Here is a 13,723-nt window from a genome sequence, read left to right as displayed (position 1 = left end):
AAAAAAAAAAAAAAAAAAAAAAAAAAAAAAAAAAAAAAAAAAAAAAAAAAAAAAAAAAAAAAAAAAAAAAAAAAAAAAAAAAAAAAAAAAAAAAAAAAAAAAAAAAAAAAAAAAAAAAAAAAAAAAAAAAAAAAAAAAAAAAAAAAAAAAAAAAAAAAATTTCCTTTTCATCAAATTTTGATCATGAATTTGAAAATTAATATTTTATTAATTACTATCATATTTTTAAGAACAAAAGTGCAATTTGTTGCAAAACATGATTTATTATGTCCTTAATCATCAGAAATATGTAAAAACATTGTGGTCAAGTGCATGCGATATGTGCAAATATAACAGGGTTCAAAAACCTTTTTCTTTTGACCTGCGAGGCTGAGACTTTCGAATCGCATTTTCACTTCTGAAAACTCATTCATTACAAAACATTGTGGTCAAGTGCATGTGATATGTGCAAATATATCATGGTTCAAAAATCATTTTCCTTTTCCTTTTCATCAAATTTTTATCATGAATTTGAAAATTCATATTTTAATAATAACTCATTTACTGATTTATTATGTCCTAAATCATCAGAAACATGTAAAAACATTGTGGTCAAGTGCATGCGATATGTGCAAATATATCATGGTTCAAAAAATCATTTTCCTTTTCCTTTTAATCAAATTTTGATCATGAATATGAAAATTCATATTTTAATAATAACTATCATATTTTTACAAAAAAGTGAAATTTTTTGCAAAACATGATTTATTATGTCCTTAATCATCAGAAATATGTAAAAACATTGTGGTCAAGTGCATGCGATATGTGCAAATATATCACGGTTCAAAAATCATTTTCCTTTTCCTTTTCATCAAATTTTGATCATGAATTTGAAAATTCATATTTTAATAATATCTATCACATTTTTACGAAAAACGTGCTATTTTATGCAAAACATGATTTATTATGTCCTAAATCATCAGAAATATGTAAAAACATTGTGGTCAAGTGCATGTGATATGTGCAAATATATCACGGTTCAAAAAATCATTTTCCTTTTCCTTTTCATCAAATTTTGATCATGAATTTGAAAATTCATAATTTAATAATAACTATCATATTTTTACGAAATAAGTGCTATTTTAGCAAAACATGATTTATTATATCCTAAATCATCAGAAACATGTAAAAACATTGTGGTCAAGTGCATGCGATATGTGCAAATATATCATGGTTCAAAAAAACGTTTTCCTTTCGTCCTGCGAGCCTAAGACTTTCGGAATCGCATTTTCAGCTTCTGAAAAGCTCATTCATTACAGCACACACATGGATTGGCCAAACATAAAACAATGAAATTTATGTTGTTAGGTTTTTGATGATTTATTACTTTCTACAACTGATATGTTCACTTTTTACAGTTTTTCATGAAATTTTGATCATGAATATGAAAATTCATATTTTAATAATAACTCATTTACTGATTTATTATGTCCTAAATCATCAGAAACAATGTTTTTACATCAAACATTGTGGTTAAGTGCATGCGATATGTGCAAATATATCAGGGTTCAAAAAACCGATCTGCAGGCTCTGTCCGTGGCCCGTCCTGCCTGGAATTGCCCCTGGCATGGCCAGAGTGTTTCTGTATACAAAACCTGGGTACGTACCTAAGGTGCCTACGGCTCCCACACGACCTGTTGTGTTACAGGCATTCTGCCATCCTCTGTTTATAGCCAGGAGATACAGAACTGGCTGTGTCCATTGCGAGCGCAGGGGCGTTCCCAAAGCGTTTCGATGCAGTGGATTAAAAAATATGATAGTATTAGGAAAATAGGAATTTTTATGTTAATTAGCATAGTTTCATGAATAAACGCTAAAAAGTGAATGACAAATGGAAAAGTTACATGACAAATCATGTTTTGTCAAAATAATTATTTCATGAATAACCGTTACTTTATACAATTATTAGGAAAATATGAATTTTTCAAGAATAATAAAAAAAAAAAAGTTGGCAGAACGTTGGCAGAACAATGATGGTGACAAGGCAAATTTGTTTTGAAAATAAATTACGTTTTTCATAACAGGTATGATAGTTATAGTGAAATTTTTTTTTCATATTCAGAATCATAATTTCATGACAAAACGTAAAATCGTAAGTAAGTGTAAGTGTAAGTAAGACATGACAAAGTTTTGATAAAAATATTATTTTTTTTCAAAAATATTATAAATATATGAATTTGCAAATTTATAAGAAAATTTTATGAAAAACATTTCATGAAAAAACATTACAAAGTACAATGCGTAAACAAGACAACAAAAAAGGTTACATTCCATCTCGTGTTTTGACAGAAATATTACTTTGCTCATAATTTCTTTATCTTTTTTATCTATTAGAAAAATATGAATTATCATATTCATGAGCATAATTTCATTGAAAACCATTAAAAAGGAAAAACATAACTTTAAACAAAGTTTTGTGAAAAGTTAATATGAATTTCTAAGCATAATTTCGTTTAAAAAAAAAAAACAGTGAACGATGAGAATGCCATGACAAATTTGTTTTGAAAAAATTGTTTTTCATAAAAGGTATGATAGTTATAGAGAAAATGTTGTCATATTCAGAATCATCATAATAACTATTATTTTTATATGAGAAAAATCATAGTCAAAACATTATTTTTAAAAAGTCATGTTTTTGACAAAATTCGATTTTTTTAATGTCATGTTATTTACCCCTTATTCCACTTTTTATTGGTTTCTAATTGAATTATGCCTATGAATATGAAAATTCATATTTTCCTAACAGATTAAAAAAGATTTAAAAAAAATATGAATCCCCATATTTCTGTCAAAACATGATTTGGCATGCAACATTTTTAGTTTTTTGTTTAAGCTTTGTACTTGTAATTTTTCATAAAACTTTGCTCATAAAAATGTTTATTAACAAACTCAAAGAAAGGGTTACTATTTTGTTTTTCATTCACTTATTGCCATTTTAAATGGTTGTTCATCAAATTATTATTATGAATATTAACATGAATATTTTCATCACAACTATTACATTTTTATAACAAAAGTCATGTATTTACGAATATAAATTAATATGAAAATTCATATTTTAATAACTATCATATTTTTACGCAAAAGTGCAATTTTTGCAAAACATGATTTGTCATGTCACTATTTAGTTTTCGTTTACTAACTTTTAAGTTATTCATTAAATTATTTGAATTAATATAAAATGTTTATATTCACAATAACTATCATATTTTTAAGAAAAAAGTGCAATTTTTGCAAAACATGATTTGTCATGTCACTATCATCGATCACTTTCTGCCATTGTAAACTGTTTTTTATGAAATTATGCTGAAAAATTCATAATAACTACTATATTTTTTTAAAATAGTGAAATTCTTGTCAAATCTTAATTTGTCCTCACCTTTTTCATTCCCATATTCTCTTTTTTAACGGTTGTTATTAATATTTTGTTTATGAGTATGAAAATGTATATTTTTATAGTAACTTTGCTACTTTTTATGAGAATAATGCTATTTTTTTTAAACATGATTTCTCATGTCAATTTTTCTTTTTTTGTTTACTTATTGCCTTTTGTAACGGTTATTAATTAAAATATGCATTATAATGGCATTTCATCAAATTTTGCTAATGGAAATAAAAATTCATACATTTATAATATGTTTATGAACAAACTCATATTTTTGTCAAAACTTTGTCATAAAATGTCATATTGACTTTTGCACTTTTTGGATTTTTTTTCTGAAATGATTCTGAATATGAAAATGGAAACTTTTTATTAAATCAGATTTTAATTAAAAAAGTTATTTTTGTCAAACATTTCACAATAACTAATTTTTGTATGAACATTTTATGTCAAAACATGATTTATGAAAAGTCATGGTTTTGACAAAACTTAATTTTTAATGTATTTTTTACCCCTTTATTCCACCGTTTAACGGTTTCTAATGAAATTATGTTTATGAATATAAAAATTAATATTTTCCCAAAAGATGAAAAAATTATGAAAAAGGTAATATTTCTGTCAAAACATGATTTGGCATGCAACATTTTTTAGTTTTTTTGTTTAAGCTTTGTACTTGTAATTTTTTCATAAAACTTTGCTCATAAAAATGTTTATTAACAAACTCAAAGAAAGGGTTACTATTTTGTTTTTCATTCACTTATTGCCATTTTAAATGGTTGTTCATCAAATTATTATTATGAATATTAACATGAATATTTTCATCACAACTATTACATTTTTTATAACAAAAGTCATGTATTTACGAATATAAATTAATATGAAAATTCATAATTTCATAATAACTAGAATTTCATTAATGAAAAACATATTTTGTCAAAACATGATTTGTCATGTCACTATTTAGTTTTCGTTTACTAACTTTTAAGTTATTCATTAAATTATTTGAATTAATATAAAATGTTTATATTCACAATAACTATCATTTATCGAATTAAATTATAAAAAGAAATTTTTTTCATGAAATTATGATGAATATGAAAATTAATTTTAAAATATCTTTTTTTAAGAGAAAAAAAGTAATATTTCCGTCAATACATGATTTATCATGTCATTTTTTTTTGTTTTTTCGTTCACTTATTGTCTTTGTGGGAGCCATTTGGTTCCATATTTATATTGTTTGTTTTTAATTGGGACAATAGGTGTCACTCTAACCTACCTGGGTTCACGTAATACAGTGCCCTCCACAATTATTGGCACCCCTGTTTAAGATGTGGTCGTGGACTTCAAAAAATTCTCCTTTTTTTTAAAACAACATAGAACCCAAATGCAAAAAAAGAGAAAAATCCAACCTTTTATTTAAGTACATTACTTTGGTGGTAAAAAAATCACACATTTAGAAAAAAAAAACACCTTGAAATCATGTGTGCCACAATTATTGGCACCCCTGATGTTAATACTTTGTACAACCTCCTTTTGCCAACAAGACAGCACTAAATCTCCTCCTATAACATTTCACAAGATTGGAGAACACAGAGAGAGGGATTTTTGACCATTCTTCTTTGCACAATCTTTCTAGATCATCCAGTGTCCTGGGTCCTCTCTTATGCACTCTTCTCTTTAGCTCGCCCCACAGGTTTTCGATTGGGTTGAGGTCTGGGGACTGAGATGGCCATGGGAGGACCTTGAGTTTGTGACTGCTGAACCACTTTTGTGTAGATTTTGCCACATGTTTTGGATCATTATCCTGCTGAAAGACCCAATGACGACCCATCTTCAGCTTTCTGGCAGAGGCCATCAGGTTTTTATTTAAAATATCCTGGTACTTCAAAGCGTTCATAATGCCATGCACCCTAACAAGGTTCCCAGGGCCTTTGGAAGAGAAACAGGCCCACAGCATCACAGATCCTCCACCATACTTCACGGTGGGCATGAGGTGCTTTTCGGCATACTCATCTTTTGTTTTACGCCAGACCCACTTAGAGTGTTTGTTGCCAAAAAGCTCAATCTTAGTCTCATCTGACCAAAGCACACGATCCCAGTTGAAGTCCCAGTACCGCTTAGCAAACTCCAGGCGTTTACGTTTGTGAGTGTTAGTGAGAAAAGGCTTTTTCCTTGCATGCCTCCCAAACAGCTTGTTGGCATGTAGAGAGCGTCTGATGGTTGTTTTGGAGACTCTGTGACCCCAAGATGCCACTCTTTGATGCAATTCTGTGACGGTGAGCTTGGGAAATTTTTTTACTTCTCTTACCATCCTCCTCACTGTGCGTTGTGGCAAGATAAACTTGGGACCTCTTCCAGCCTTGTTTGTCACTGTTCCAGTTGTTTTAAACTTCTTAATGATTCCTCTGACTGTAGATACCGGCAAGTTAAGGCGAGTGGCTATTTTCTTGTAGCCATTGCCTGACTTATGAAGGTCGACACACATCTGCCTTACTTGAATGGTGTGTTCTCTTGTCTTTGCCATGTTGACAAATGGGTAAGAGAATTAGGCCTCTGTGTCACGTCATATTTATACCCCAGGAAACAGGAAATCATGAATTACTAATTAAAAGTCCCTAGATACCCTGACCAACCTTAGCAACTACAGAAAAATATATAAAAAAAAAAAAAATTTAAATTTTCAGAGGAATTGTTAGGGGTGCCAATAATTGTGGGACACATGATTTCAAGTTTTTTTTTCTAAATGTATGATTTTTTTTACCACCAAAGTTATGTACTTAAATGAAAGGTTGGATTTTTCTCTTTTTTTGCATTTGGGTTCTATGTTGTTTTAAAAAAAAGGAGAATTTTTAGAAGTCCACGACCACATCTTAAACAGGGGTGCCAATAATTGTGGAGGGCACTGTATAGGTAGGAACGCTCATGTGGTTATCAGGTGTTGCTTGACGGAGGGGGAGCACACATAGCTTTTTGACCGCTTTGAAGAAATCACTGAATGTGTGTTACATTGGGTAACCTCGGCACCTATTGTGTGTTTTGTACCTTATTTGTGGATATATGTGTACCTTTATGGATTATTGCAACAATATGGTGAGAATAAACAATCAATCGTGAATAAATCCGAACTTCTCTTCGTATGTATGGACAACAAATGCGCGTCAATAAAGTGCTCAGTCTAGCAATCACCGCGGGCTTCAAGTAAAGGTTTAGCCCCTACACAAGTCAAAAAGCTTATGCTTCAGGTTACCGATACAGTGGATTAGTTTAGGCTACGGCCACCTTTGTTCAAATTACGCTGAGGACGTCGCAGTAGATTGTAGCCGAAGTATTGAGCAACTGGACGGCGTGTTTGTTCATCGAGCTCAATAAAGCCGTGGACAGCGGGAGGACGGCGCTCACAGTGGAGTCAACACTCACATTTCCATGGATACAAAAGCCATCTACTAGCAGCCCAGTTGAAAAGCTTGAACTATTGCAAAAGGATAGGAAGGCTAAATTAAATAAAGCAAGTAACTTGAAATTAGAAATGAGGGAGCTTATACAAAAGGGAGAGAAGTCACAGGTTCATTGTGCTTTTAATAATTTGCTTAAGTTATGTGATGAAGCTAAAGGTGTTCATGCTTCTGTAATGAGAATGTTACCAGAGGTCGAAAAAGAGAAACATGATGTGTGGTTCAAAGCAAAAATGTTGAACAATGATGAATTTGTCTCTAAGGTGCAATTATGGCTTTCAAATGTTGAACAAAGTGTCCTTGATGGTTGTGAACAAAATGGTATCATTGTTACTGATGTCAATATTATTGATGATGGTATTAACCCAGAGGATAGCATTTCAAATGTAGCAAGTCAACATTCAAGCAGAAAGAGTGTATGTAGCAGCACATCAAGCACCACTTCCTCTGCAAGAATTCAAGCAGAGGCAGACAAGGCAGCTCTGCTTGCCCGTATGGCAGCGTTAAAAGAAAAGGATTCATTGGAGGAGGAAGAGCAGCAAATAAGGAGACAAAAGGAACGACAGGAATTGGAAACCATGCTCGCGGAGTCTGCAGCTAAGCTGGCGGTGCTACAGGCTTCTGACAGCCATTCGAAGGTATCCAATGCAATCAATTCTAGTTGTAATATGATGGAGGAACTACAGTACATACAGGAATTGGATATGCCGAGTAACATCAGGGCAATCATTGGGAAGTTGCCATTCAAGCTCAGAGAGCGATGGAGAACCCTTGCATTTGACATATCAGACACAACCGAACGTAGAGCCTCGTTCGTAGATCTGGTGAAATTAATAGAAAGACATGTCAGAATACTATCTGATCCCCTGTATGGCGACATTAGTAACTTAGCATCTGGAATAACTGGATCTAAGGTCGTTAATAGGCCAAAGTTACATCAAGGAAATAGAATTAAAGGAAACAGCTTTGCTACAACTACTGCATCTATTGAATCAATGGAAAACGATAGAGAATGGAGGAATGTGCCGCAAGAACATGATTCGCTAGTGATTCAAGGTTGTGTATATTGTGCTCAAGGTCACTCTTTGGAACATTGTCAACAGTTCAAACAGATGAGACACAAAGACAAGTTAAACCTACTCAAGGATAAAGAACTTTGCTTTGGCTGCTTACGCTCTGGGCACAGGAGTCGGAATTGTGAACGGCGCTTGATTTGTAGTACTTGTGGGCAAAGACATCCGACTTCACTTCACATCAATAGGAGAGAGACTGCCAATGTGTCTATTGAGACTTTTAATAAATCAGGGGCCCAAGCAGCAACAGCATCTCCGAAAAAACATGTGGTCAGACAGGCGCCGGAGGAGATCGTTGTTTGCTTCCCATCTTGCCAGTCCAAGTTAAGTCCATTAAAGGAGATAAAATAATTCAAACGTATGCATTCCTTGATCCCGGAAGTTCAGCCACGTTTTGCTCAGAGCAGCTTATGTGAAGGCTTAATCTTGCGGGGAGACGAACACATTTTCTCCTACAAACCATGGGGCAAGAAAGAGTGGTACCAGCCTACTCAGTTTCAGGCTTGAAGGTCTCTGGGATTGATGAACACCTCTTTTATAGGCTTCCAGAAACCCTTACACAAGGTAAAATGCCTGTAAATGCAGACAATATATTGACTGAGGGAGATTTGGCAAAGTGGCCATACCTAGCAAAGATTAAAATCCCTAGCATAAAGGCTAACGTGGACCTGCTGATTAGAAGTCAAGTCAAGTCAAGAAGCTTTTATTGTCATTTGAACCATATATAGCTGATGCAGTACACAGTAAAATGAAACACAGTCCTCCTGAACCCCGGTGCTACATAAAACAACATAAAACAACAATCACAGAACAGAAGAACACAGGGCCAAGAACTAAGATCCTCGCCACATAAAGTGGATGTGTGCAACTGGTGCAAACACAAGGCAGTGCAAGACAACATGGGACAGTGCAGGACAATACACAATACACAAAATATAAAAATAAAAACAACAATAGCTCCTCCAGTAAAACCTGTCGTGACAGAATAAGGTGCACAGTAGCAGAAAAATGTAAACAAAAAAATTTAAACAGGATTGTGCAATTCAACAATAGCAGCAATCAAAAAAACTGAACAGTGAGAGAGAGTTCAGTTCAGATGTTTGTTGAGGAGCCTAATGGCTTGCGTGAAAAAACTGTTGCACAGTCTTGATGTGACGGCCCGAATGCTTCGGAACCGTTTCCCTGATGGTAGGAGGGTGAAGTGTGTGTGTGTGGTCATCCACAATGCTGTGTGCTTTGCGGATGCAGCGTGTGGTGTAAATGTCCATGATAGAGGGGAGAGAGACTCCGATGATCTTCTCAGCTGTTCTCACTATCCTCTGTAGGGTCTTGCGATCTGAGACGGTGCAATTCCCAAACCAGGCAGTGATGCAGCTGCTCAAGATGCTCTCGATGGTCCCTCTGTAGAACATGGTCAGGATGGGGGGAGGGAGGTGGGCTTTCCTCAGCCTTCTCAGGAAGTAGAGACGCTGCTGGGCTTTCTTGGTGATGAAGCTGGTGTTAAGTGACCAGGTGAGGTTGTCAGCCAGATGAACACCAAGGAATTTGGTGATCTTGACGATCTCCACTGAGGATCCATCGATGATCAGTGGAGAATGGTCACTCTGTGTTCTCCTGAAGTCAACAACCATCTCTTTAGTTTTGTCGACGTTCAGAGATAGGTTGTTGGCTCCACAACAGGCTGTTAACCGTTGCACCTCCTCCCTGTATGCTGACTCGTCGTTCTTGCTGATGAGACCCACCACGGTCGTGTCATCGGCAAACTTGATGATATGATTCGAGCTGTGCGTTGGTGCACAGTCGTGAGTCAGCAGAGTGAACAGCAGTGGACTGAGCACACAGCCCTGAGGGGCTCCAGTGCTCAGTGTGGTGGTGCTGGAGATGCTGTTCCCGATCCGTACTGACTGAGGTCTCTCAGTCAGGAAGTCCAGGATCCAGTTGCAGAGGGAGGTGTTCAGGCCCAGTAGGCTCAGCTTCTCGATCAGGTGCTGAGGAATAATTGTGTTGAATGCTGAACTGAATTCTATGAACAGCATCCTTACATAGGAGTCCTTGTTATCCAGATGGGTGAGGGCCAGATGGAGGGTCGTGGAGATGGCATCGTCCAGGGAGCGGTTTGGACGATACGCGAACTGCATGGGGTCTAGTGCGGGTGGGAGCTGGGTCTTTATGTGCCTCATGACGAGCCTCGAAGCACTTCATCATGATGGGTGTGAGTGCAACTGGACGATAGTCATTGAGGCAGGAGACAGAAGACTTCTTCAGCACAGGAATGATGGTCGTCGTCTTGAGTCACGTAGGAACAGTGGCGCTGCTCAGGGAGATGTTGAAGATGTCAGTAAGGACATCCGCTAGCTGTTCTGCACATTCCCTGAGCACTCTGCCAGGAATATTGTCTGGTCCAGCAGACTTCCATGGGTTAACTCTGCATAGAGTTTTCCTCACTTCAGCTGTGGTTAGACAGAGCACCTGGTCAGTGTGAGGAGGGATGGTCTTCCTCACCACCACGTTGTTCTGCACCTTGAACCGGGCATAGAAGTCGTTCAGCGCATCTGGGAGGGAGGCGTCACGGTCACAAGCAGGTGATGTGGTCTTGTAATTCGTGATCGCCTGGATGCCCTGCCACATGCACCGGGTGTCTCCGCTGTCCTGGAAGTGGCCATGGATAAAAAGGTCTGCATCTCACAACAATAAACTCCAGCAGCGATGAGCAGTAGGTGGAAACAAGCACAGAGTTCTTACACCATTCTGTGTTGATGTAAACACACAGGCCGCCGCCGCAAGTTTTTACCGCACAGAGCTGCATTTCTGTCGGCACTAAACGCGTCTAGCCCGTCTAGCTGGATGGCGGCGTCCGGAACTCTGTCGCTCAGCCACGTCTCAGTAAACACAAAAACGCAGCAGTGTCTGTACTCACGCCGAGTAGCTTGTTGGAGTCGGATGTAGTCTAATTTATTGTCCAGGGAGCAGACATTTGCCAGCAGTAGTGATGGTAGAGCGGGCCGGCTATGGTTAGCGTTTAGCTTAGCATTAGCACACGCTCGCTTTCCGCGTTTCATGCTTCCTCGCGCAGCGCTTCCGATTACCCCTTCTCCATCCGTCCGCCGCAGGCGATGCCGAGGTCTGGAGGCCTGGTTCTCGGAGCACATTGAGGTCGCGTAGCTTCTGCCACAGGTCATCATTAATGGTGTTGTTTGGGTTGTTTCTGAGTTCTTTCAGGGTTTTGCGGTTGTACACAGGGACACCGGTTGCTCCGATGTCCATGTGTTGTGTAGGGCGGGCTACAAAATGAAGTTAGCACCATTTTGGGTCCTTAGCGGCCGCTGCGAGTTACTGCCGCGCCGCCATCTTGGACTTACAAGTCCAAGATGGAGCAATGCACCCAAAATGCTGGAGCCCTGGGAGGTTGTTAACAGCAGTGGAGATGGGCTGTACACCATGAGGACAGCATTAGGCTGGGTTATTAACGGCCCATTGCAAGGAAACAACAGTTCCGGTGCAGAGTGTATGACAGCCATGGTCAATAGGATTTCCGTGTGCAATTTGGAAGAAATGCTAAATAACCAGTATAACCATGACTTTAATGAGAGCGCTACAGAGGAAAAAGGGCTATCAAGAGAAGACATTCAATTCATGGAAATGATGGAAAGGTCTTCAATTCTTGAGCATGGTCACTATTGCCTGAAATTGCCCTTTAGGAAGAAAGAATTGTCTCTGCCTAACAACTTCTCTGTTGCAAAGCAAAGGGTACATGGTTTAAGGAGGAAATTTCTGAAAAATGAGCTCTTCTTTAAGGAATATATTTCATGTATCAGTGAGATGGAGTGAGAGGAGGTACCTACCCAGCAGCTGAGTGGCAACAGCAACGTGTGGTATATCCCTCACCATGGGGTACACCACCCAAGGAAGAAAACTATACGAGTGGTGTTTGACTGTGCTGCGACGTTTAAGGGAACCTCTCTGAACCGAGAGCTTTTGCAAGGCCCTAATCTCAATAGTACATTGTTAGGAGTCCTCCTGAGATTTAGACAAGAACCAGTGGCATTCTTGGGTGACATACAAGCCATATTTCATCAAGTCAAGGTCACAAAGGAGGATCGAGACTTCCTGCGCTTTTTGTGGTGGCCAAAGGGAGATCTGACCAAACACATAACTGAGTTTCGTATGACTGTTTATTGGTTCGGTGCTCTGCCAGAGAGGAGGGTTTACGCTAACAAAATAGACCAGCAACAACCGTACTGTATTACAAACTTTGCCAGAGGAACATAGAGCAAAGGATTTAAAGGAACTAAATCTAGATATGGATAAACTTCCTCTCGAGCGAGCTCTGGGCCTACAGTGGTGTGCAGAGACAGATTCATTCGCATCTTGCACCAGACGTGGAATGTTGTCAGTGTCCAGTTCAGTGTATGACCCGCTTGGCTTTCTTGCACCTGTTCTTTTGCCTGCTAAGATCATGTTGCAGGAGCTTTGCCGAAGAAACTTTGGATGGGACGACACTGTTCCTTCTGACATACTGAATCACTCGACGAGGTGGATGGCAGAGCTGGATATGCTGTCCAAGTTCAAGGTGGAAAGGTGCATTAAACCAAAGGGTTTTGGAAACATCACATGCTCAACTTCACCACTTTTCAGATGCTAGTGAGACTGGGTATGGGACTGTTACTTACCTCCAGATGCAAAACAACAGAAATAATCTCCATGTGGCATTCTTGATGGGCAAAGCTAGAGTTACGCCTTTAAAGGCGATTACCATTCCTCGCTTGGAGCTCACTACTGCTGTAATTGCTGTTCGTATTGACTTGATGCTTAGAACAGAGTTGCAGATTCCACTGCAAGAATCAGTCTTTTGGACGGATAGTATGTCCGTGCTTAAATACATAAAGAATGAAGACAAGCGTTTCCATACATTTGTGGCAAATAGGGTCTCCACTATAAGAGAAGCATCAAAACCATCACAGTGGCGATACATTAGTTCCAAGGAAAACCCAGCAGATGATGAATCTAGAGGATTAAGGATTGGAGACTTCATTGGAAACAACAGGTGGATTAGCGGTCCAGGGTTTCTTTGTAAACCAGAAGAGGACTGGCCAGCCACCTAGTGGATACTGTGATTGAAGCAGACGATTTGGAGGTTAAAAGGGAAGTTGTTGTGAATGTAGTTAATGTGAGTGACTCTTCTACTGGTACCAACCGTCTTATTGCCCACTTCTCAGACTGGAGGAGACTAAAGATAGCAGTAGCTTGGTTCCTTAAGTTAAAAGAGATACTTCAGAACAAGAGTTACAGAAGGAGGGCATTTGAGGCTTCTAATACACAAAGGCAGCGTGAGATGTCAGAAAGAAGAACCCTGTCGGTAGATGATCTGTGTGAGGCTGAACTTGCCATAATTCAATACTGTCAACAGCAAAGATTTATAGAAGAAATTGGCAAATTGTCATCAGAGAATGGTGCTGTGAGGAGACAGAGTATCCTCTACAAGTTGGATCCATGCTTGGATGGCCGCCTCCTGAGAGTAGGAGGGCGGCTGACAAAGGGTGCGTTGCCAGAAGAAACTAAACATCCACTGATTCTATCCAAAGACCAGCATGTAGCTACACTCATTTTGAAGCACATCCACCAACAACTTGGCCATAGTGGCCATAGTCATGTATTGTCCACATTGAGGAGGCGGTACTGGATTACTGGTGCTAATACAGCTGTGAGGAAAATCATAAAGGAATGTTGTTTCTGTAGAAGACACAATGCTAAGATGATGGAACAGAAAATGGCAGATC

This window comes from Silurus meridionalis, chromosome 8, assembly GCF_014805685.1.
Source record: "Silurus meridionalis isolate SWU-2019-XX chromosome 8, ASM1480568v1, whole genome shotgun sequence".
Classification (NCBI taxonomy): domain Eukaryota; kingdom Metazoa; phylum Chordata; class Actinopteri; order Siluriformes; family Siluridae; genus Silurus; species Silurus meridionalis.
The sequence above is the reverse complement of the archived record's forward strand: the minus strand, read 5'-3'. Positions refer to the sequence as shown.